The sequence below is a fragment of the Bos grunniens genome, chromosome 8, assembly GCF_055505025.1.
Source record: "Bos grunniens cultivar Pamir isolate PY7600 chromosome 8, Bosgru_T2T1.0, whole genome shotgun sequence".
In the NCBI taxonomy this organism is placed as follows: domain Eukaryota; kingdom Metazoa; phylum Chordata; class Mammalia; order Artiodactyla; family Bovidae; genus Bos; species Bos grunniens.
In genome coordinates, this window is record NC_141172.1 from 109,724,363 (window position 1) to 109,745,983 (window position 21,621).

Below are 21,621 nucleotides of genomic sequence, written 5' to 3' on the forward strand. Positions count from 1 at the left end.
AAAGTGGAGAGTGCAAAAGTTGGCTTAAAGCTCAGCATTCAGAAAACAAAGATCATGGCATCCGGTCCCATCACTTCATGGGAAATAGATGGGGAAACAGTGGAAACAGTGTCAGACTTTATTTTTCTGGGCTCCAAAATCACTGCAGATGGTGACTGCAGCCATGAAATTAAAAGACGCTTCCTCCTTGGAAGGAAAGTTATTGCCAACCTAGATAGCATATTCAAAAACAGAGACATTACTTTGCCAACAAAGGTTCGTCTTATCAAGGCTATGGTTTTTCCTGTGGTCATGTATGGATGTGAGAGTTGGACTGTGAAGAAGGCTGAGCACTGAAGAATTGATGCATTTGAACTGTGGTGTTGGAGAAGACTCTTGAGAGTCCCTTGGACTGCAAGGAGATCCAACCAGTCCATTCTGAAGGAGATCAGCCCTGGGATTTCTTTGGAGGGAATGATGCTAAAGGTGAAACTCCAATACTTTGGCCACGTCTTGCAAAGAGTTGACTCATTGGAAAAGACTCTGATGCTGGGAGGGATTGGGGGCAGGAGGAGAAGGGGACGACAGAGGATGAGATGGCTGGATGGCATCACTGACTCGATAGACATGAGTGTGAGTGAACTCCGGGAGTTTGTGATGGACAGGGAGGCCTGGCGTGCTGCGATTCATGGGGTCGCGAAGAGTCGGACACAACTGAGCGACTGATCTGATCTGATCTGATCAGTAAGAAAATCAGCACACTGTGGTGTATTCATACAGTAGGAAACCACACAACAACTTAGACAACTGGAGTTACATGAGCCAGTGAGATAAATCTCAAAAAAAATGCTGAGTGGAAAGAGCATGGGAAGACGTCATCATGCAGTTTAAAACATAAAACCACACACTATATTGTGTGTGTGTGCACGTGTGCATGCACGCATGTGCACACACAGGATCAAATTCAGAATAGTGGTTACACTTGAGGAGGGAAGAAGAAAACTGGATAAAAGAGGAACACTGGAGACTTTAGTCATATCTAGTATTTTATTTCAAAACAAAACAAAAAAATTGAAGCAAATGTGGGAGATAGTTCAGATGTTACAAAGCCAAAAGCTAGGTACAGAGGGGATGTTCACTATCTTACTTTCTACGCTTTTTGGGAAGCTTGATGTATTTCATAATTTTTTACAAGACATACTCCCCAATGATTAATATTCCTCATTATTAACACTATCTTACATGACCTTGTACTATGGTTACTAATCTACCTGTCCTATTTGGGTTCTAGAAAAACAGGTTTCACATCTGATCCACCTCTGAGTGCATACTCAGCCCTCCCCAACACACACATCCATGGCTCTCTGGGCTTCAGACACCAGGTTAGGAGATGCGGACGTCAGATTGAAGTTAAGTCATGGTCACCCAAGGCAATAAATGGATAAACAGAATCTTTGCCTGGGGTGGCTAAGACTATGGCCTCAAGATAAGGACTAAATGCAAAGTCCTAAAAGTAAAAGAAAGCAAACAGCTCGGTACTGGAAGCAGGACTGAGTCAGGTGCACCAAAAGAGTGAAAAAGAAAGAGAAGCACACCTAAGGGCATGAATTTGTTACTTCATCCAGCAAATATTAATAGGCATTGACTTACTCTGTGCCAGACATAGCATTAAAGGCTGGGGATGCAGCAGTCAATAAAACAAACCAAAATTCATGCCCGTGTGGCCCTCACCTCTTAGCAGAGGGAGACATACAATAAGCAGCTTAAATATCGAGTATATTAGAAGGTAGCTAAATAGTAAGAAGGAAAAGCAGGGCAGGAAAGAAAAACGCAGCGGCTGTGCAGGAGGCGAGGAAGGGCTGTGCATGCGGGTGCTGGAGAGCCCCGTCTCCATGGGCTGGCCAACAGGAGCGCATGTATGTGCAGCAGCCTGCCTTCTGCCTGTTGTTTCCACATGCTCCGGGCAAGGATGGAGGCTGCAAAGGTTCAAAGCAATATTCTGTTGAATAATTAAATGAGTGAGTAAGTGAATGAATGTATATGACTAGAAGATGAAAAGGAAAATATCAAGAACATGAAAACAGACTCTGATGTTGTTAGAGAAACAACCCTTGGCAAAGCACATAATTTATTAATTCAATTATCAACAAAGTAGTTTTGAACCAGAAATGAGTAATGTAATTTCTAGATGCTAAAGACACAACGATGTGGAAAAAAGACACGGTTCCTGCTTTTATGCAGCTTAAGGTCTTACAGCAGAGACAAAAACAAAGCAGCGATACAGTATGAAAAGTGCTGAGGTGGAGCCACACCACCGCGGATGCGAAAGCATGGTATGTGTTTTCACAGGGAAAGACGCCTATGTAAGACTTCCCAGAGGAAGAAATCTAGACTGGACACGAGGAATGAGGTGTGGCCATGCTAAGAAAGGAAGACTATCCCGAATGGCAATGGGTAGCATGTGTAGTGACCAGGGCTAAAACAGGGCAGAGAACCAAGAAAAGTTCATCTTAGCTCTGACCCTGAATACGAAGCAGGTATAGTGATAGGTTCAGGGCTTTCTTGAGGGAACTGGGTAGCCATGGAAAGTTTTATACAAAAAAGCATGTCATGATCATACCTTCAGTTTAGAACTATAACTCTGACCGTATGTAGAGAATGCATTGGGAAAGAATGAAGGCAAAGAGACCTTTTAGTAACCTGCTAAAATAAAATAATCCAGCTGACAGATAGCCAGAAAAGTCAATGCCAAGAGCATGTGCACGCTATTATAATCAGAGAAAATTTATCACTGCTTGGGCCAGATGGTATGTTCATGTTCTCAAAACCTATTTCTCTATTGCGGCAAAAAAAAAAAATCACATGTGCCAATGAATTATCAATGTCTCTTACCCAGAAGGTAGGAAAACTGCATTGAATCCTAGACCCTAATAGAACAGGGCTATAAAAATGTGATCAGAGTTGTGCTTGGTAATAACCTTAAAGTCATAATGCTCTTCCCTAAGCGAGCACGTTCACGGCACACCCTGTCAGTATCCGATAACAATTTGCATCCTTTCCCTTCCCCATCTTTCCACCCATTTAAACAGCTTCTGAGACCTAGAGATTCATGCCTGACTGTATAAGAGACAAGCGCAGCTTTTCAGCTGAATAAACAAAGAGACAATGAGGGCAATGTGGCAAACAAGGCTGCCCACTCAGATATTTTCCAAAGTAGGAGTTCATGCTGGGAATCCCTCAGCTGGAAAGCCCAGGGGAATAAACATTCCAGATCTATAACTGAACCAATATCAAAGACCTGTTTCATCAGCACGACCACTTCTGCTAATTGTTGAGTTGGCATTACGTAAAACTTCGGGGAAGTTATGAGGTCCAAGGGCTTAAAAATTAAAGAATGGGGATTTAGAGGTTGGTACAATGGGCATTTTGTAATCAAAATTGGCACCACTCAAAATGGAAGTTATCTGTACGTCTGAGTGAATTCTAAAAGCCTAAGGCTTGTGTCACCTATGTAGCAGATGTAACATGTTTGACTTGAGTGATGCAGCATTTGGGCAGCTTCTCTATCCTTTTTTCTCATTCAAAATGAGCAGTACATTCCTAACCAGGTCTGCTGAGACACCCAGGGTGCTAGTGAATGGAAAACAGACTCTTCAGTGACCAAGCAACCCATATCCTGGAATTTGAAAAGAACTTTTTATAATGAAGTGTTCTTCTATCAATAGACCATTTGCTTCAGTTGTTTTCATAGTTGCAACTGACCCTCTGCTGGAGACCAAAACCTCCCCTGTATTAGCCCTAAAGTCACTCCAACCAGCTAAAAGTTAGGCTAGGAGATAGGAGGGGGAAAGTACTTTAAAATTCTAAGGCGATAAAAGAAATTAGGTGATCAAAAGGAAGAATATCTTTGTTACAAAAATAATGTGGGCCACAGACATTTTAAAAGGAATATAAATAGGAAAGTTCCTTGAACTCAGCAAATCCTTATGAACTTCCCTGTGGTACAGTGGATGAGAATCCTCCTGCCAGTGCAGGGTACACAGGTTCTGCCCTTGGTCTGGGAAGATACCACAGGCCTCAGAGCAGCTAAGCCCGTGTGCCACGACTACTGACCCGTGCCTAGAGCCTCTGCTCCGCAGCGAGAAGCCGCCGCAGTGAGAAGCGCATGCTCCGCAGTGAAGAGGCGTCCTCGCCCACAGCAGCTAGAGAAAGCCCGGGTGCCCAACAAAGACCCAGCACAACCCAAAGTAAAATTTCTGTACCTTATTCTACCCAATTAAGGGAGTCCTTACACTGTTAGTTTTGAACTAACAGTTGGGCTATATGAGGTATTTAGCAATGTCAGAAATGATAACAAAAAATAACCAATTTTCATTACTACTCCCCCAGACTGATTAATCATGTCTCTAGGTTTACCTCTAAAAAAGGAAAGGGGAATTCCCTGGCAGTCCAGGGGTTAGGACTGGTGCTTTCACCGCAGGGGCAACTAAGATCCCACAAGCCACGCGCTATGGCCAGAAAAAAGGAAGGATTCCTCTCCCCAGTCATAAAGAAAGCATTTTGATGATATTAAAAAATTGTTCATATTCTCATTTAGATACTTAAGAAAAATAGGAGAAGTTTTACATTTTAGAAATACTGTCTGAAATATTCATAGACAAAATGATGTGATTTTTAGGATTTGTTTCAAAATCAAATAGGAGAGGGGTAAATGGGCGGGGGTGTGGATGAGGCAGGACTGGCCTGGATGGCTCTCCAGGCGTGTGACATAGGTGTGAAAGAGGCCATTACACTGGTCTGTCATCTTCTATTTTCAAAATATTACATAATAAAAAAAGTGTAAAGTGTCTTTGTGCTACTTTCACAGGCATATTTTCATAGATGCTTGTGATACCAAGTCACTCACTGACCCCCTCTTGTTCAAGAGGTCAGATTTCAAACGTGCATGCTAGGCGAAAGCTCTTCACCAAGATTCATTTGAGTAAGGTAGATTGATTCAAACACAGTTTAGCAAAATTTCCTGAATGTTTGGGAAAATACGAGTTGCTATTCCAAAAACAATTTTAACAACGAACACGTAGGGAACTCTTTCCTTATGCTTCCGCTGTTTTACCATTACCTCCTCACAGAACTCACAATTCTATGAAGCAGGCTGACAGACAGGGTAAGTGATAGAACCAGGATTTGACTCCGGACAATATGACTTTGAAGCCTGCATTTTTAACCCCTAATGGCTGGATCCTCTGAGGCTCACCTAGTTTGGGTAGTGTTGGAAAGAATTAAGAGAATATGGGAAGAAAACTACTTTCAGGCTTGAAAATACATATGCATTGCTTTGTCAGAGAGGGCTTCCCACATGGCTCTGTGGTCAAGAATCCGCAATGCAAGAGATGCCAGAGACTCAGGTTCGATCCCTGGGTCAGGAAGATTCCCTGGAGAAGGAAATACCAACCCACTTCAGTATTCTCGCCTGGAGACTCCCACGCTCAGAGGAGCCTGACTGGCTGAAGTCTATGGGGTCACAAAGAATCTGACATGACCGAGTGACTCAGCAGGCATGCACATCTTGTCAGAGGAAGCTAAATATATGATGGGGGAAAAAGGAAAAACTCTGGAGCTAGGTAAACGGAATGCTGAATTATAGCTATTTGTCATTCATTATTACACAAATACCTCTCTTTGTAGAACTTTAATATTCCCATCAGAACAACAACAAAATGGCATGAAATATGTTAACTCACCTTATTGTGATAAATGTTTTACAACATAAATGTGCATCAAACCATCACATTCTGTACCTTAAACTTATATGATGTTACACATTAATTATATCTTAATAAATCTGGGGGGAAATCTCTCTCTTATCCTTGATTTCCTCATGCACACTTTTAAGGTTTGAGATAAGGATAGAAAATGAAAATTTAAGTAAAGGAATCTAACACCTAAGTCTGCTAAAGCACGTGTGTACAAGTCCATCCCTCCAGCAGACTGGAAACACCTAAGTCGTCCACCTCTCTGTGCTCAGCTCAGCAGTGCCTGGCACACAGGAAACCCCTGGGTTTGTTCAGTCTGACACCAGCTGCATGAAGAGGCCGAGCACCATTGCTGGCTCGTTTGTCGGGTCTCTAATTTTAGTCATCTAAGTCCGTGTGTTATACCAACAAGCAAAATAGGTTTCAAATGTTTGCTTAATAAGAGAGGATAGAAAGCCAATTCATGTCCCCCTCCTATTATTACATTATCTTAGCATTTAAACCCTTTAATCCAAAATTAATGCTGGGAAAGATTTAGAGAGGCAGTCAGTGGCCTCTAATTATCTTTGCTGGGGATCACTTTTAGGAGTATCCTGCAGTTTCCAGACTGACGCAAAACTCAAACCCCACCATGTCACTTCAGGGCTTACAGTTCCTCGTTGCTTTCAGAATCGGTTTCTGAGCACGACATACGAAGTACTGCCTGATTTGGCAAGCGCCGGCTGTTCCAGCCTCAGACCCCACCAGCCCTGTTCCAGCCGCACACGCGCTCCCCTCTCCTATGAGCCGCCCAGCACTCCACATCCCTCAACAGGCCTAGCACGTGCTTTCCTACTGCCACACTTTCTCCCTCCTGCACTTGGCTAATTCCTGTCTGTTCTCAAGACTCCGCTCAGAGAAGAGTTCCTCCAGAAAGGACACTGTCTTTCACGCCTCCCCCTTCAGGTCTGAGTGAGGAGTTCCCTCTTTGCTCCTGATGCATGTGCGTACCACTCTGGTGGAACTTATCCACCTGTAGTCTGATTTTCTGGATCAGGACAGAAAACAAACACATCTCACTTGTCTCTCTAGCATCTCTCCAGCCCAGCACTAGGTACACAGCAGGTAACCAACAATGATCTGATAAATGAATAAAAAAACTTAATTTTGTTGACACAGAAAGCCCAGTGTAAACTTATTGACAAAGCATACCCTTTTCTCTATTACTTAAATAAAAGTGAATGTAAAGTCTTAAGCTGAACCATCTAATGAAACATAGTTGAAAGGCCAGTTTTAACATGACGAGAACCCCCACCTAGGAAAAAAAAACACATGAAAAAGGATCTGAAATCTTGTCTGATTAACAATAGAAAAAGAGAGAGAGAGAGAGAGAAGGGAGAGAGCAAAGAGAAAGGAAGTAAAGAAAAGAAAGAGGAAGGTACCACTTCAGACTGATTAAGCAATAAGGAAATACAAAGTAACAGCTTGTGACACCTGTGGCTTTATTTCCTGAAGACTACTTAATCACTGGCTTTAAGTTGTTTATTTCTAAATGAGTGATCTATTATCAACCGAAAGAAATATAGCAAAGAGAAATGTTTACTTTCTCATCAATTGTTTAAAAAAGGACTATTGTTAACAAGAAAGATCATATGCTAAGAAAAAGAATTTTCCGAAACTAATTTTAAATAAAACATTTTTTTGGCTACAAATGTCTGGCATCCATTTCTAATTTCTCAATAGAAGTTTAATTCACAAGTGAAACAATGATAAAGGCACAGAAAAGCTTTTGTAGTAACTCTGTATCGTTATTTGTTACTGTGTCTGTTTCTAACAATCTTGCCTTTCACCTGTCCTACCAGCTGGAATGGCCCTTGGTTGGGTGTATGCTATCTGTCCTTACATACCATCCTGATTAATGTATATAATATTACTCATCTGACTCATAACAGGTATCTGTGTCTTCTTTTCTGGAAATGATCCACTGTACAGATCAAGAAAGCTAACAAAAAAATGAAAGTGAAATGAAAATAAACAGGCATAGTAATAGGTGAGGATGTGCTTTGATCTTTCAAATAAAATACATATTTCCTACTACAAAAAAGAATCAAGAGGAACACCAAAGAGGATGGGAAACAGGTCTACGGTATGCACAGAAAAACAATGACTATAAATCAGGAAAGAGTGACGATGGCAGGGGCAAAAAGCTGCATTAAAACTAACAGGCATTATGGGAAGTTCCCTGGGGGTCCATGGGTCAGGACGCTGTGCTTCCACTGCCCGAGGGCCAGGGTGTGATCCCCGCTCGGGGACTAAGATCCTGCCTGCAACGCTGTGGCCAAACAAACAAACAAAAACTAGCACGGGTTGGGAGGATAAACTAGAGCACACCCTGCTTTTAGCACATTGTTTTGCCCTAACAGAAAGCACTTCCAAAAAAAGAGGGATCTGGGTTTGAATTCCAGCTCACTAGTACTTCCGAGCTATGTGACTATTGAGCAAACAACTTAACCTCATCTCAGACTCAGGCTCTTTGTAAAATGGGGTATTACTACTAAATTGGAATTGAAAGGATCAGCAGTACAGTTAAAATTATTATAAGTAGTATTCCAATAAGTAAATAGGTATTCAAAATATAAAAATGAAATGAACAGCAAATATTTAGAAGGTTGACCCCATTACTTCACGGCAAAAAAAAAAAAGAAATGGCGGAAGTAGTGACAGATCTCCTCTTCTTGGGCTCTAAGATCACTGCGGACGGTGACTGCAGCCATGAAACCAGAGGACGAGTGCTTCTTGGCAGGAAGGCTGTGACAAACCCAGACAGCATGCTGAAAAGCAGAGACATTACTCTGCTGACACAGGTACGTATAGTCAAGGCTATGGTCTTCCCAGCGGTCACATCCAAGGGTTTTATGACAGTGTCATTTCCAGAAATAAAGAATTTTTATTTAGGAATATTCATTTATTCTTTAAGTATTTTCTCAGGTTTCAACATATGTTAGGAATGAATCTAGGTGCTGGGGAGACAGTGGTTTAAAAAAAAGAGAGACAGAGAGACAAAGACAAAAATCCCTGCCCTTCTGGAACTTATATTCTAGCGGTGCTGGGCAAGGAGGATTTATGCCTTAATTCAGCTCAACTATTTATTGAGTACTTACTATGTACTGAATGCTGAACACTATCTCAGGGATGTCTTAGAGAGTACAAACATCACTAAGACATAGCCATTAAAGAATAAGGTATGCTGCTGCTGCTGCTGCTAAGTCGCTTCAGTCAGGTCCGACTCTGTGCGACCCCATGGACGGCAGCCCACAAGGCTCCCCCATCCCTGGGATTCTCCAGGCAAGAACACTGGAGTGGGTTGCCATTTCCTTCTCCAATGCATGAAAGTGAAAAGTGAAAGTGAAGTCGCTGAGTCTTGTCCGACTCTTAGCAACCCCATGGACTGCAGCCCACCAGGCTCCTCCATCCATGGGATTTTCCAGGCAAGAGTACTGGAGTGGGGTGCCATATAGAGGAATCAATTACATGAACAAGTAATACTTAAACTAAGAATCCTTAAAAAGCAAGTAATCAAAAAAAATATGTACAGTAATATTAGAATATATAAGGTAAAACAGTATAGGAGGTTGCATGTTTCTCAAGGACAAGTAAGTTTATTAGGTGAAAAAAGGGATGTGGTGGACCTCTGTCTTCTTTTGGGGGTGGGGGGGGGCAGCCTAGTATCATAGTATAGTGAAGTCGTAGTGAAATTGCTCAGTCGTGTCTGACTCTTTGCGACCCCATAGACTGTAGCCCGCCAGGCTCCTCCGTCCATGGGATTCTCCAGGCAAGAATACTGGAGTGGGTTGCCATTTCCTTCTCCAGGGGATCTTCCCAACCCAGGGATCGAACCCAGGTCTCCCGCATTACAGGCAGACGCTTTAATCTCTGAGCTACCAGGGAAGCCCGTATCATAGTATAATTGCTACTAATTCCTTCCTATTTGGGGGAATTCTCCAATTTCCAATTTTTAAGACTTGCTATTCCACCACAAAGGTTCTCAATGCCAGATTACTGTTTTCCCTAGGTATTATCTCTAGCTCCATGTCCTGAATTTGGTTCCCCTGGAGATTCTGTGAACTCTTTACTAATCGTTTAGTAAAGTCCGTTTCTGACTAAATCAACGAGCATTTGCTTCTGTTTTAAGGCCTGTATTCAAACTGAAGAGAAGGGCCATTCCAGGCTGAGGGAACAGCAGAAGCAAAGTAACAAGAGGCCAGTTAGCTTAGCGATTAAGAGAGGAGGCTTTGAGGCTACACAGATCTAAATTTAAATCAAGGTTCTACATTTACTAGCTGTGAGGCCTTGTTCAATGGATTTCAACTCTCAAAGCCGCCACTCTTGCTTAGTAAAATGGAGATAATTAGGCAAGGTCATTATAATTCATTTAAAGCTCTTTAGCAACTGACACAGAGGAAAACCTCCAAAGATGACTGTCTTATTAGTAATAATGATGACGACAATAAGCATGGCATTTGGGGGGAAACAGAAGCAACTCGAATCTGTTGGAGTTTAAAGCACAAGGTGAAGGGTGGTAGGAAATGAGGACAGACACAGACTATAGAGAAGTTTTAAGACGTATTAGGAAACCTAAGCATTAATGGTCACTCATGGCGAATACAGAGGAGAATTATACTGACGTATACATGTCATCTCAGAGAAGGCGATGGCACCCCACTCCAGTACTCTTGCCTGGAAAATCCCATGGACGAAGGAGCCTGGGAGGCTGCAGTCCATGCGGTCGCTAAGAGTCGGGCACGACTGAGCGACTTCACTTTCACTTTTCACTTTCATGCATTGGAGAAGGAAATGGCAACCCACTCCAGTGTTCTTGCCTGGAGAATCCCAGGGATGGGGGCGCCTAGTGGGCTGCCGTCTATGGGGTCGCAGACAGTTGGACACGACTGAAGCGACTTAGCAGCAGCTGCAGCATACATGTCATCTTAAATTACTAACCAGAAGACTGATATGACCAGGTTTTGCACTGTCTACCTATTCGCCACAACTATAGTTACATAGTTCGACTTGACCACAGTGTAACACTTGAGCACTAGCAGGAGGTAATAATATACATAATTACTGTTGAGTAATACTGTACAAACTGAAGCTATTTCTTTTTTTGGGGGGGGAGATGCATATTTTTTTAATTGGCAGATAACTGCTTTACAGTGTGGTATTGGTCTCTGGCATAGGACAACATGAATCAGCTTTACGCACACACGTCCCCACCCTCCTGAGCCGCCCCCCACCTCCCCGCCCCACCGCGCTGGGCAGTCACAGAGCACCAGACCGAGTTCGGGTGCCACACGGCAGATGCCCACTGGCTGGCTCTTTTACGCACGGCGCTGCATGTGTGTCATGCCGCTCTCTCGGTGCAGCCCACCCTTTCCTTCCCCGCTGTGTCCACGTGTCCCTTCTCTACATCCGTGTCTCCATTCCTGCTCTACAGATGGGTGCAGCTGTACCATTTTTCTAGATCCCACATGTATATACATGTATGCATTACTATGCATATTGGTCTTTCTAGATCCCACATACATATACACGTATGCATTACTGTGCATATTGGTTTTTCTGTTTCCCACTTATGAAGCTATTTGCTTCCAAATCAAATCCTCCAACACTCTGTATATCATCCATCAGTATATTTGCAACTGGTTCAGAAACGGCTGGTTCTGACTTGAAATAATAGCTTCTCCTTGTCTCATCTGAGAGACAACCTGCCCTCCAGTGAGGAGGGAAGTTTATAAAATGGGATGGGGAAATGCACCCTCGGCTGACTGCAGATGTCACAAGTCTGAGATTCTCCCATGACTTTCACATCGTCAAACATCACCTGCTACTTTCTGCAACACATTGTTTGGCATCAGCATCTTGATCGAGAGTCCATACGAAGTTGAAGATGAAAGGTTTCATTGTCAAGTTGACAACAATCAATACTATCATTTGCAGTGTGTGGTATGTCTTGCCAAATGCTAATAAGCAATACATTGTCTCTGTCCTAATCCTTCTGGCGCTGAGTAGACCATCTCATAGCTACTGTTGAGTTCTGCTTTACATCCACATTGAGTCTGCCCGCTTCCTTTCATCTGATTCCTACCATCATCCCCTCTGCCGCCTCCACTCCACACCCGTATCTACCTCTGAGAAACACTCTTTGATCTAATTTTGATTTTCACAGCAGTTCCTGCAATCAAACCTGAATCGAACTGTGTAATTCAGAACAAGTGCTGAGGAGGGCAATGCATGGGCTTGCTGGGGAGGAGGCTAGGGAGGTGACAAAAATGGAACCCAAAGTGTGCTCTGCAACCACGGGACGCTTTATTTCATCTTCTGCTTCTCCCATCTGCTTTGGCACTGCAGCACAGTTTAGTCAAAAGGGAAAGAAAAAAAACAGACTTTTAAGTCAGACAAAGCTGGGTTTGAATTCTAGGTCAACACTCAAGAACCCCATTAGGTTGGTACTATCATACTCATCTTACAGACGATGGTCTAGAAGCCAGTGGTATAGACGTGACATGCACTGTATCTGTGCACACAACAGGCTTCCTTTTACAGTTAGAGAAACTAAGGCACAGACCCATTTACGAAAAACAAAAAAGAAAACGTGCTCGGGAACTTACAGAGTGAGTGGAAAGGAAGACGAATGAGATCTTCTGACTGCTGCTCCCCTGATTAGCTGGACCATCCAGCCCTGCCTCTGTGGACAAGTTGAAGCAACAAACTAACTTAAAAAGTAAAACCAGTTGAACAGGATGGGTTTGCAGGCAACACACCACCAATCCAGTATAATAATACCCAACAGCCAGTTTGCTTTGTGGTTTTGGTACACTCTATAACTATTCATTAACCCACACAACATCAAGGGATGGTGGGCCTAACCTGTTACAGCAGTTCATATAGAACGGGTAACTCAAAAAACACTGTAGACTTATAAGGAATATGAAGTCACATGAGAAATCTACAGCAAAAAAAAAAAAAAGATGCCCAATGCCTTCCTCTAATCAATCCTCAATACAGATGCAAAACTGAGGAAGCATCTTGGAATATGAAGCAGTCCATCTTGCCCCTCATTGTTACCTTTAATAACCCTTCCCAAACTGCCATCTCATCTCTATACACAATGGATAGGACTGAAGAGAATGGAAAAGCTACTCAGTTCATGCAGTTTCCTTCAGAGAAGACAACTTTCCCTAGAATGTTTAAAGGAATTTCACTTTAAAAGATCATTTCCAAAAAGGAACTAGAGGAACTACAGAACATGCTATTCTCCTTGTGATTAACTCCTAACCTCTTCTTTTTGCTCACATACATCAAATAAAAACTACAGATTTTTTAAAATAAAAATTTAATAAGATACTTGGTAATATGTCAGTTTCTAAGCATGCAAGACTGAAACAAAAATTTCCAAAATCAGTTATCTAAAGAGTCTAAAATTTACTAAAGAAAGGTTATTGAACATTCTCTAGCCAGGCTGAAAACATACCTACCCCTGATCATTTGCCCTGTGACTGGGCAGGATACATTCCTTTTTCCAACTGAATAAATTTCCCCTTTCCTCAGTGCTGTCTCCCTGGCAAGGATATCATATAGAGCAGCTGTTGTATTACCAGTATAAAAGCAACCCCATCTGATCTGACTGAAAAACATATGCACAGACTGAAACCAAACTTTTGGGAGCTCTGTATCTCTAGAGGAAGAGATAACCGAAGAGCTTCTACTGGTAAAGGCTGTGGACAATGTCATGAATTCAAATTCTGCACAATTTAAACAAGAGCTATTTCCATAAGCTGCTTTAATTAATTTTAAGTTTGTGCTTTAAATTCCCTAGACAGAGTGAAATGGATAAAGAATCAGCTGTTTTCAGACTTTGTTAAGATTTCAGTTAAACTTTTCCTGAAGGTACCAGACCTTGGCTGTGTCATCACGACCTTGACTTGGCAGGTGTCAGGAGCAGCTTCCTTTTTTGGGTACCGTCTTCAGCAGTCTCCTTTCTTCAGAACCACAACTCACTGAGGCCAAGTAAACGTCTGAGGTAGACCAAAGCTGATGAATCCATCACAGAAATTACAATTAAGCGGCCCAGGGTAACATCGCTTGACTTGATCACATATAACTGAAGGCTCATCAAGTGTATCATAACTTTTTACTCATTTTTTATATTTTATTCATTTATTTTTATTACTATAAAACTGGGTACACTGATTTAAAAATAAAAAAAAAAACTTGGAAAATCCAGAAGAATACAAAGAAATGAAAACGACCCATACTCGCATTACTTAGCTTCCGCCACCTAATTATTTTGGTATATTTCCCTCCTCCTATGTATACTGCTTTTAGCATAATGTAAGCATTTTAATAGATGCATAATGGTTTGGAGATTACCATAACTTATTTATTATAGATGGGGTCACAAAGAGTCGGACACAACTGAGCGACTGATCTGATCTGATTTATTATAGAATTTTAGAGTAGGAAAATTCCTATTTCAAAAATCTCTACTGAAAAAACAAATCCAATGTATAAATCAGATGAGAGAGAAGCTGATTAATTAATTCTGTCATTCAAAAAAATCAAACATTTGTTTCTCAACCAAATTAAATCATTTACATTGCTATTTAGCCCAAATCCATCTACCTAACAAAAACAACTCATATTACTCATAAACAAAAAAAGAAATCTGCTACTTATTTAAAGTACTGGAATTTTGTGGGTTTTTTTTTTTGGAGGCAGATAACGTCTGCTATGATAATTGTTTTTTCTGTATTATTCCTCAGGAGAAGCGGGGGGAAAGCTGGGCAATAAAGAAGATACAGAACAAAAATAAAATCTCTTCCTTCATTTTTTTAAAAAAGAAAGAATTAATACCATATCCTGAATATTGTATGAACTATGACATTTTCTTACAAGTGGGCTTAATAATCTAAGTTAAACAGACTTTAAAAGCAGATCCATAGGAAAAAAGTCAAAGTCACAGAGAAAGACAGGTTTTGTTCTGAGTGCAAAGTGTTCAGCCCTGTGCACCCTGTTACCAGGACATCTTCAAGGACCTTTTGTTCCCCGGCAAAGACTTCTTAGAAGAATTAGGCTTTGAGGAGGCACTGAAGGAGGACAAAGCGGGAATCTGTTAAGTAGAGACGATAATTTGGTTCCTTAAAGAACATGAAAGAATGGATGGGTCCAAGAAGAAGAGACAAGAGAAAGTGGGACATACAGAGGAGTTTCAAGTGAAAAAAAAAAAAATGAGCAAGGAGAACAGAGGAAAGATTTTATCCTAGTGAAGAAAAAGTAACAGGAAAAGATTTTTCTGACAATAATATTTATTGTGGAACAGTGGCATTACTAGAGGGTATTTTGACACATATTTATCACATGTACTTGAATAGATACAGGTAAAAAGATTTGAGTAAACCTTTACTGTGATTCAAACACATATGTATCCAGACATACTTTTTATCTTTTTCATGACAATTAAAAAAAAAAAATCTCCCCTCAAAGTTACTAATGCAGTTAGGGTAGTTGTTTCTAGTGAAAAGCAGATAAACCAAAACACATACTTGAGAAAAAGGCTAAGTGACTACAGAAGAGATACCTGAAACATAATCTCAACATTATTATTAAGGATGTTTATATTATATCTAAAGAAAACACACAAAAATAAAGATCAAAGCAAAAAGCATGAATTGAAGCTATTTTTAACTAAAACTATCATCTAACAGTCTTTCTCCCAAACAAGATCTTACACTTCTATTCTCCTCTGATCTATTAAGTGCCCTAGAGCAGTAATCACTCTACCCATAATTTACCCATCAGTAAAAACAGTACCATGATATTTTTCTTCCATTCTGTTTATAAGGGTGCCAAGATGTCTGGAAGTTAATATATACATGTTTAGAAATTCTGAGATAAAAAGTAATGCTCACTTCAATTTTATGAGTCTTTAAAAAAAATCAAGATAAAAAGACATAATCGGGTTATTTCAGTGTGTAAATTTTCAACTAGCCAGAAGGCTTCCTGGAGACAGAATTCAGTAGATTTGAAACTAATGCTCTGGAGTTTAACTATGCTGTTCCAGAAACTAATCACACTAAGGAATTTCTGCAGAAATCTAGGCATTTGGGTCAGGAATAAGACATAGTAAACTTCAGAAGTCCCTGGGCCTAGCCCTAAAGACTACAGGCAATCCTCTCTATCACAGACAATATTAGAACCTAATCAAAGGAAGAACTGGAGCTCTAACTGTAAAACATTGTAAAACAGAAGATTTGAGGTGAATAAATAGCACATAAGAGAATGAAGAAAATCTTTCAGACTAGTATTCAAGGACAAATGTTTTTAGCAAAATAGTTTCCTTCTCTCATCTGCTATGTAACTCTTTCTTTAAATGCCAATAGTATGGATTCTGGAACCAGAAAGGCTGGGTTTGAATGCAGACTCCCTCACAGCTGGGCTTCTCTGAGCCTCAGTTTCCTATCTATAAAATGAAGATAATAATAACACCTAACTCAATTACACATAAGTCTTGTGAGGATTGAGTAGAGTAATATATGCAAGGCTCTTAAAACAGCATTGCAGCATAGGGAGCACCACAGGTGAGTGTAAGCGCTATTTCAGTGGTCCACAGTCACTCAGAGCTGATGTAAATACCAGAAGATCCAAAAAACCGAAGGTTTTTCTGTTATTCATTTGGCAGCAAAACCTGACCTGAACAAACACAAGGTTATTTATAGCCTTTTTAAAAACCCATTCAGTGTGAATATACACACATTTTTGCTACAAATACCTTCATGTGTTTGATTACACAGGATGCTGTCCTAGACTTCACTGGGATGTACTTATTAACTTCCTAAAAATCAGAAAAATTCTAAATTCTGAAACACACCCAGCCCCACAGGTTTTCAATAAAAGTTTATGAACAGACATTATCTTTGAAGTCTGAACAATTTCTGTGTCCTTAAAATGAATGGTATCTTCTTGAATAACCATAAGCAAATTAACACCCTGAACTTAGCTGTACAGAATTTTAGGATGAAGAAAACATTTCCCAGTACAGACAGGAGGGCCCTGATTTCCAGAATGTTCCTTTCAAATAAAATCCATTCATAATATTTTATTTACACGCCACAGTAGTCAGAGCTTTCAAACTCTAAGGTTTGCTTGGGGGGAAAAAAAAAAAAGTCTCATCTCTTAACTTAGATCACAAATAAATGATTAAGGCTCCTTGGGGGGCAGTCATGTGCCCTGAATCATGGGTACCAAATCATCGCCGAACTGTAGAGCCGGAAGAGACCCTCAAGAACTAATCTAAACCACGATCTCTCCCCTTCCAAACTGTTTTATCATCCCTAAATGTACTCTCTCCTGTGAGGTAAGAAGGCCTGCCCTAACGTGTCCTTGGACTCTGTGCACAGGAACACCCTGCAGGTGAGCGTGAAGAGACTAGGTGGGGTACGCTGACAGACCGCAGGCCCAAAGTGATGGCTTGAACCTAACACAGTACATTTTACATGCTTGGCAACTGTCTCAGTTTATACTTTAGAGGATAACAAAGAGTTTCTAAGTCCAGACTGAAGAAAGACTCGTCTAGTATGTGTTTAAAAAAAAAAAGACTTAAGTATCTTAATGGACTCAATGAGTCAACAACGTAGTGTGGCTGCCAGAAAAGCTCCTGTGATCGGGAGCTAAGTGCATCCACAGTAGTACAGCATCCAGAAAGAATGAGGCAACTGCCCTCTCTACCACGAGCGGGCCAGAGCACAACCGGGGGTGATGTGTTCAGCTCTGTGCTCCACACTCCAGGAGAGACACAGAAAAACTAAAAAATTCCCTAAGAGGGGCAACCAGCAGAGTCTAAGGGAATCTGAAACCATTTCACATAAAGAACAGTTGAGGGAGCTGAAGTTATTTAGTCCAGACTCCGAGGGAACACGATCACTGCCCACAGATCCCTGAACTGTCAGGGTACAGAGAGAGCTGACTTGTTCTGCGTGGCCCCGAAAGGGCAGAGTCAGAACCAGCTGGTGTTAACCACAAAGAGAAATATTTCGGCTAAGTCCATGGAAGCATTTCTTGCAATGTAGAGCCACGTTAGGAGGTACTGGCTTCTAAAGTCCTATCTAGCCCTGAAGGTCCATAATTTTAAAAATCAAACATTTATCATCACTTCAGTCTCTTACTATCGATAACTGTTATACTCTAGTATCACAGCCTCCCCTTCACCCTTCGTAAAATGTCCTACCCAGCCAACCAATCAGTCAAATGTTTTGCCAGGACCGTGGGAGGAAAATGCTTGCTTGCTGGGCAATTAGTTTCAGTTTGCAGATCAGTGTCCCTGTAAACAAAAGAGGGCCCTTACTGAGGGGTAGGCAAGAGCTCTCAACTAGATCTTCATGGAAGAAATTCTTATTAATTCAAAGAGCAGCCAGAAGACCCATCTAGACACATAATATATTATCAATGGTGTTCAGTTTTATATGAACATTAAAATAAAACACCCTGTACTCATCTTCCCAAAAGCCAGAGAATCCAATTTTGCCAACCTCACTAGGTCTTTCAAATTCAGTTAGTACCAGGTCTTTCAAATCTCTTTCCTCTGTCAAGGAGATGTATTTACTGTTTAAAGTAGACTAGAGCCCATGTTCAGATAGAAAGACCATACTCAATCACATTACTGTAAAGCTAAAGTTGCGCAGTAAAGCAGTAAGCCCCCAAAGGCAGTCAGCTGCTGAGAACTAGACAGAGGCGGTCCGTGGTGACTTCACAGAAAACCACACGCGACAGAAAATCTACAGCACAGCAGAGCTACCAAACTCGAGCATCTTAAAATTTCTGTTGCCCGAAGACCATCATAGACATAGGTATATGGTAGTCCATGGAAGTTACTAAAGGCCTGGAACAGTTTCAATGGCAAATATTACTCAATCCAGCTTTGCTTTACTTACAATCGATTTGGAGTCTACAAAACTCCAGACGAGGTATTAGAGAATATAATATGATGGACTAATAATATAATATGATGGATTAAACAAGAACACATTCTTCTCTGTGCTTTTTAAAGTGAAGCCAAGAAGCAATCTAAGTATCCATAAACAAGAGATTGGTTAAATAGATTATGATATATTCTTATGATGAAAAATACAACTGCTGAAAAGAATAAGGTAGTCTTTAGGTACTGACATGAAAAAGAAAGACCATGACACACAGTTAAGTGGATATAGCAAGTTGCAAACTCTATGGCTTGCAGTGTAGACACGTAACCAATATATCTAATGGATACAATTTATATAGTATTTCACCCTGAGCTTTAAACCATGTCTAATAATCCTGTGTTTAGGGACTTCCCTAGTGGCCCAGTGGCTAAGACTCTGCGCTCCCAATGCAGGGGCCATGGGCTCGATCCCTGGTGAGGGAACGCATCCTGCACGCCACAACTTGCCTCTGAGAAAAGATCGAACTGCTAATGGTAGTAACATTTAAGGACTGACTGGAACTGGAAAGTAGTAGAGTGGGTGGGGGGGACTTTCACTCTTTACTTGTGGACTTTTGGTTCTTGGTAATTTTTGCAGGTAAAGGTTATCTTTGTGGACAAATGCTATGAGTTCCCCATATGAGGAACCTGGAATAAGCAAATTCACAGAGACAGGAAGTAGAATGGTGGTTGCTAGGAATAAGGTGGATGGCCGGCCATTGAGGAGTTATTGTTTACCGGATACAGTTTCAGTTGGGGAAAATAAAAAAAGAGTCCTGAAGATGGATGGTAGTGATGGTTATACAATTTGAATGTGCTTAATGCCACTAAACTGTACACCTAAAAATGGTTAAAATGGTAAATTTTATGTTATGTATATTTTATCACAAAGAAAAAGCAACATAAAAGGAAAAAAGTTTACCTTTGTGATTTAAAAATAACAATGCAAAAATTAAGGTAAAATAACATCAATTACACAGACTTATGATATACTGACCTTTCAAAAGAAGGAATCTTCCTAAATAAACACTACTGTGTGCTTCAAACTTTGGAAAATCTAATTTATCCTTTTCTATTACATTTTACCTGGAGGAGGAAATGGCAATTCACTCCAGTATTCTTGCCTGAAAAAATCCCATGAACAGAGGAGCCTGGCAAGCTACTGCCCATAACGTCGCAAGGAGTCAGACATGACTGACCACACATACTACCATTACATTTTACTAAAACAAATAAAAATCATCACAAGTCTCTATTAGGTTTCTCAAATGCTTTCTGTCCCATTAAAAAAAAAAAAAAAAAACAAACTATCATACTGATAGCTAACATACATACTGAGCTAATTCACTCTGCACCCAGAACTATTGTTCTAAGTGCTATAAATGCACTAACTTAGTTAATTTTCACAGGATTTCACAGCAAATTTCATAGGATTCACAGCAATCCTATGAGCTAAACACTATTATTATCTTCATTTCTCAGATGAAGAGAGGTTAATTGACCTGCCCAAATTACACAGTTAATAAAAGGCAGCAGAGATAGGATTCAAACTAAGAATGGAATCGAGTCCATACACTCAAATACTACGATTCCCACCTCTCAGTATCATGTTGGTCTCTCCATAGGGAGGCCAAAAGAGGTTACAGTCAAAATCCAGCTAGATAGCACACTCCTTGAAGCTGGAAGAAATACCAACTTGGCTTTTTATGGGTGAATAATCTGCATTCCTACTTATGTCAATGCCAAGCTCCAACCCAAGACTGGACTGTATTAAGACTCATAATCATGTGGGAAAACTCTACAAATTCAATTATAGTCCAAAGTCCATACCTGACCCCACAGTAAATCACTGAGCCTAAGAATTAGGTCAGAGATCCATTAATATAAATCCAGCTAAAGGCAAAATGGTTTGGACAAATCAAACCCCAACTCAAAGCAAAGGAATTCAGAAACTCTTGTCTAACATCTTGACAAGACAGGTTTTATTTGTTTAGTTCCAGGCCCACTTTAGATCTCAAGAGGAAAAAGAACAGAAGTTGTCTCTAACTTTGCTTGAAGACTTTCAATCAGCAGGAAGAAGAGCTTTATTTTTTACCAGGACTCAGATAGAATTTGGCTTTTATCAACATCAGCAAAACTGAACATCCCCCTTAAGGAGGAAAAAATGGGCCTCCCTGCTTAAATTGTGTATTTGCCCAAACATACTGACTTGTAATTGAGGAAGGAAAAAACAAAACAAAAAAACGGTGCAAGGAAGGGATTTAACCTAATTTATAAATGTGCTCAGCCTAGATATACACCTGTCCCAAATGACTACTGAATCCATTCATTTGCAGGGAAAACATGGATTACAATTTCTTTTTTCTTTTGGCCTCAAGTGGTCTGTACTACTGTTTGTAAACAAAATCCTCTCAATATCTTTTCCACCTGTCACATGCACGTCTGATATTTACATGAACAAGGAAAGTGGAGCCTTAGGAGGAATCCCTTCAATTTCTGATCTATTGGTCGCAGGAGGTACTGTGCTGGTTTTCAAACTTCCCAAGATCACCCAGGCGGAGGGGCACGGTGAGCGAACCGAACCCAAAAGTTTGCGACCATCCAGCGCGTCTGACAAAGGCAAAGACAGCGCTGTTTGGAAGGAGGTGCGATGCTATCCACGCAGCAGTCGCTCCCCTCCCAAGGAAGCACAGCCCAAGTGGGGGACAAAAGGCTTTCCAGATTGGGGACTGGGGAGGGGGGTGGGGCAGGCTATCTAGAGCTTGGACCTCCCCTTGAAGTCGAAATCTGGGGAACCTTTGGGGGCCAGAAATGCTCCATTCCAGCCAAGAAGCCCAACGCTAGAAGGACGGGCAGCCGCGGGGAGGGTCCGGCGGCCGAGGAGGCGCTGGGACTCAC

At 41.1% G+C, this 21,621-nt stretch overlaps 1 protein-coding gene and 1 long non-coding RNA gene across 3 annotated transcripts in view; both read right to left on the reverse strand.

The window, feature by feature from the left end:
- MEGF9 (multiple EGF like domains 9) overlaps nucleotides 1-21,621 on the reverse strand; it is an 80,447-nt gene that overhangs the window by 58,065 nt on the left and 761 nt on the right. The gene's annotated exons all lie outside the window — the stretch shown is intronic.
- On the reverse strand, nucleotides 1,013-21,615 carry LOC147367894 (uncharacterized). Of its 2 annotated transcripts, XR_015168774.1 has the most exons (3): nucleotides 13,668-21,615; nucleotides 12,380-12,456; nucleotides 1,013-12,113 (listed from the first exon to the last, which is right to left on the reverse strand). It is a non-coding gene; the product is annotated as an uncharacterized LOC147367894 (long non-coding RNA). The 2 variants fall into 2 exon arrangements; XR_015168773.1 differs by having other exon boundaries at nucleotides 12,380-21,615.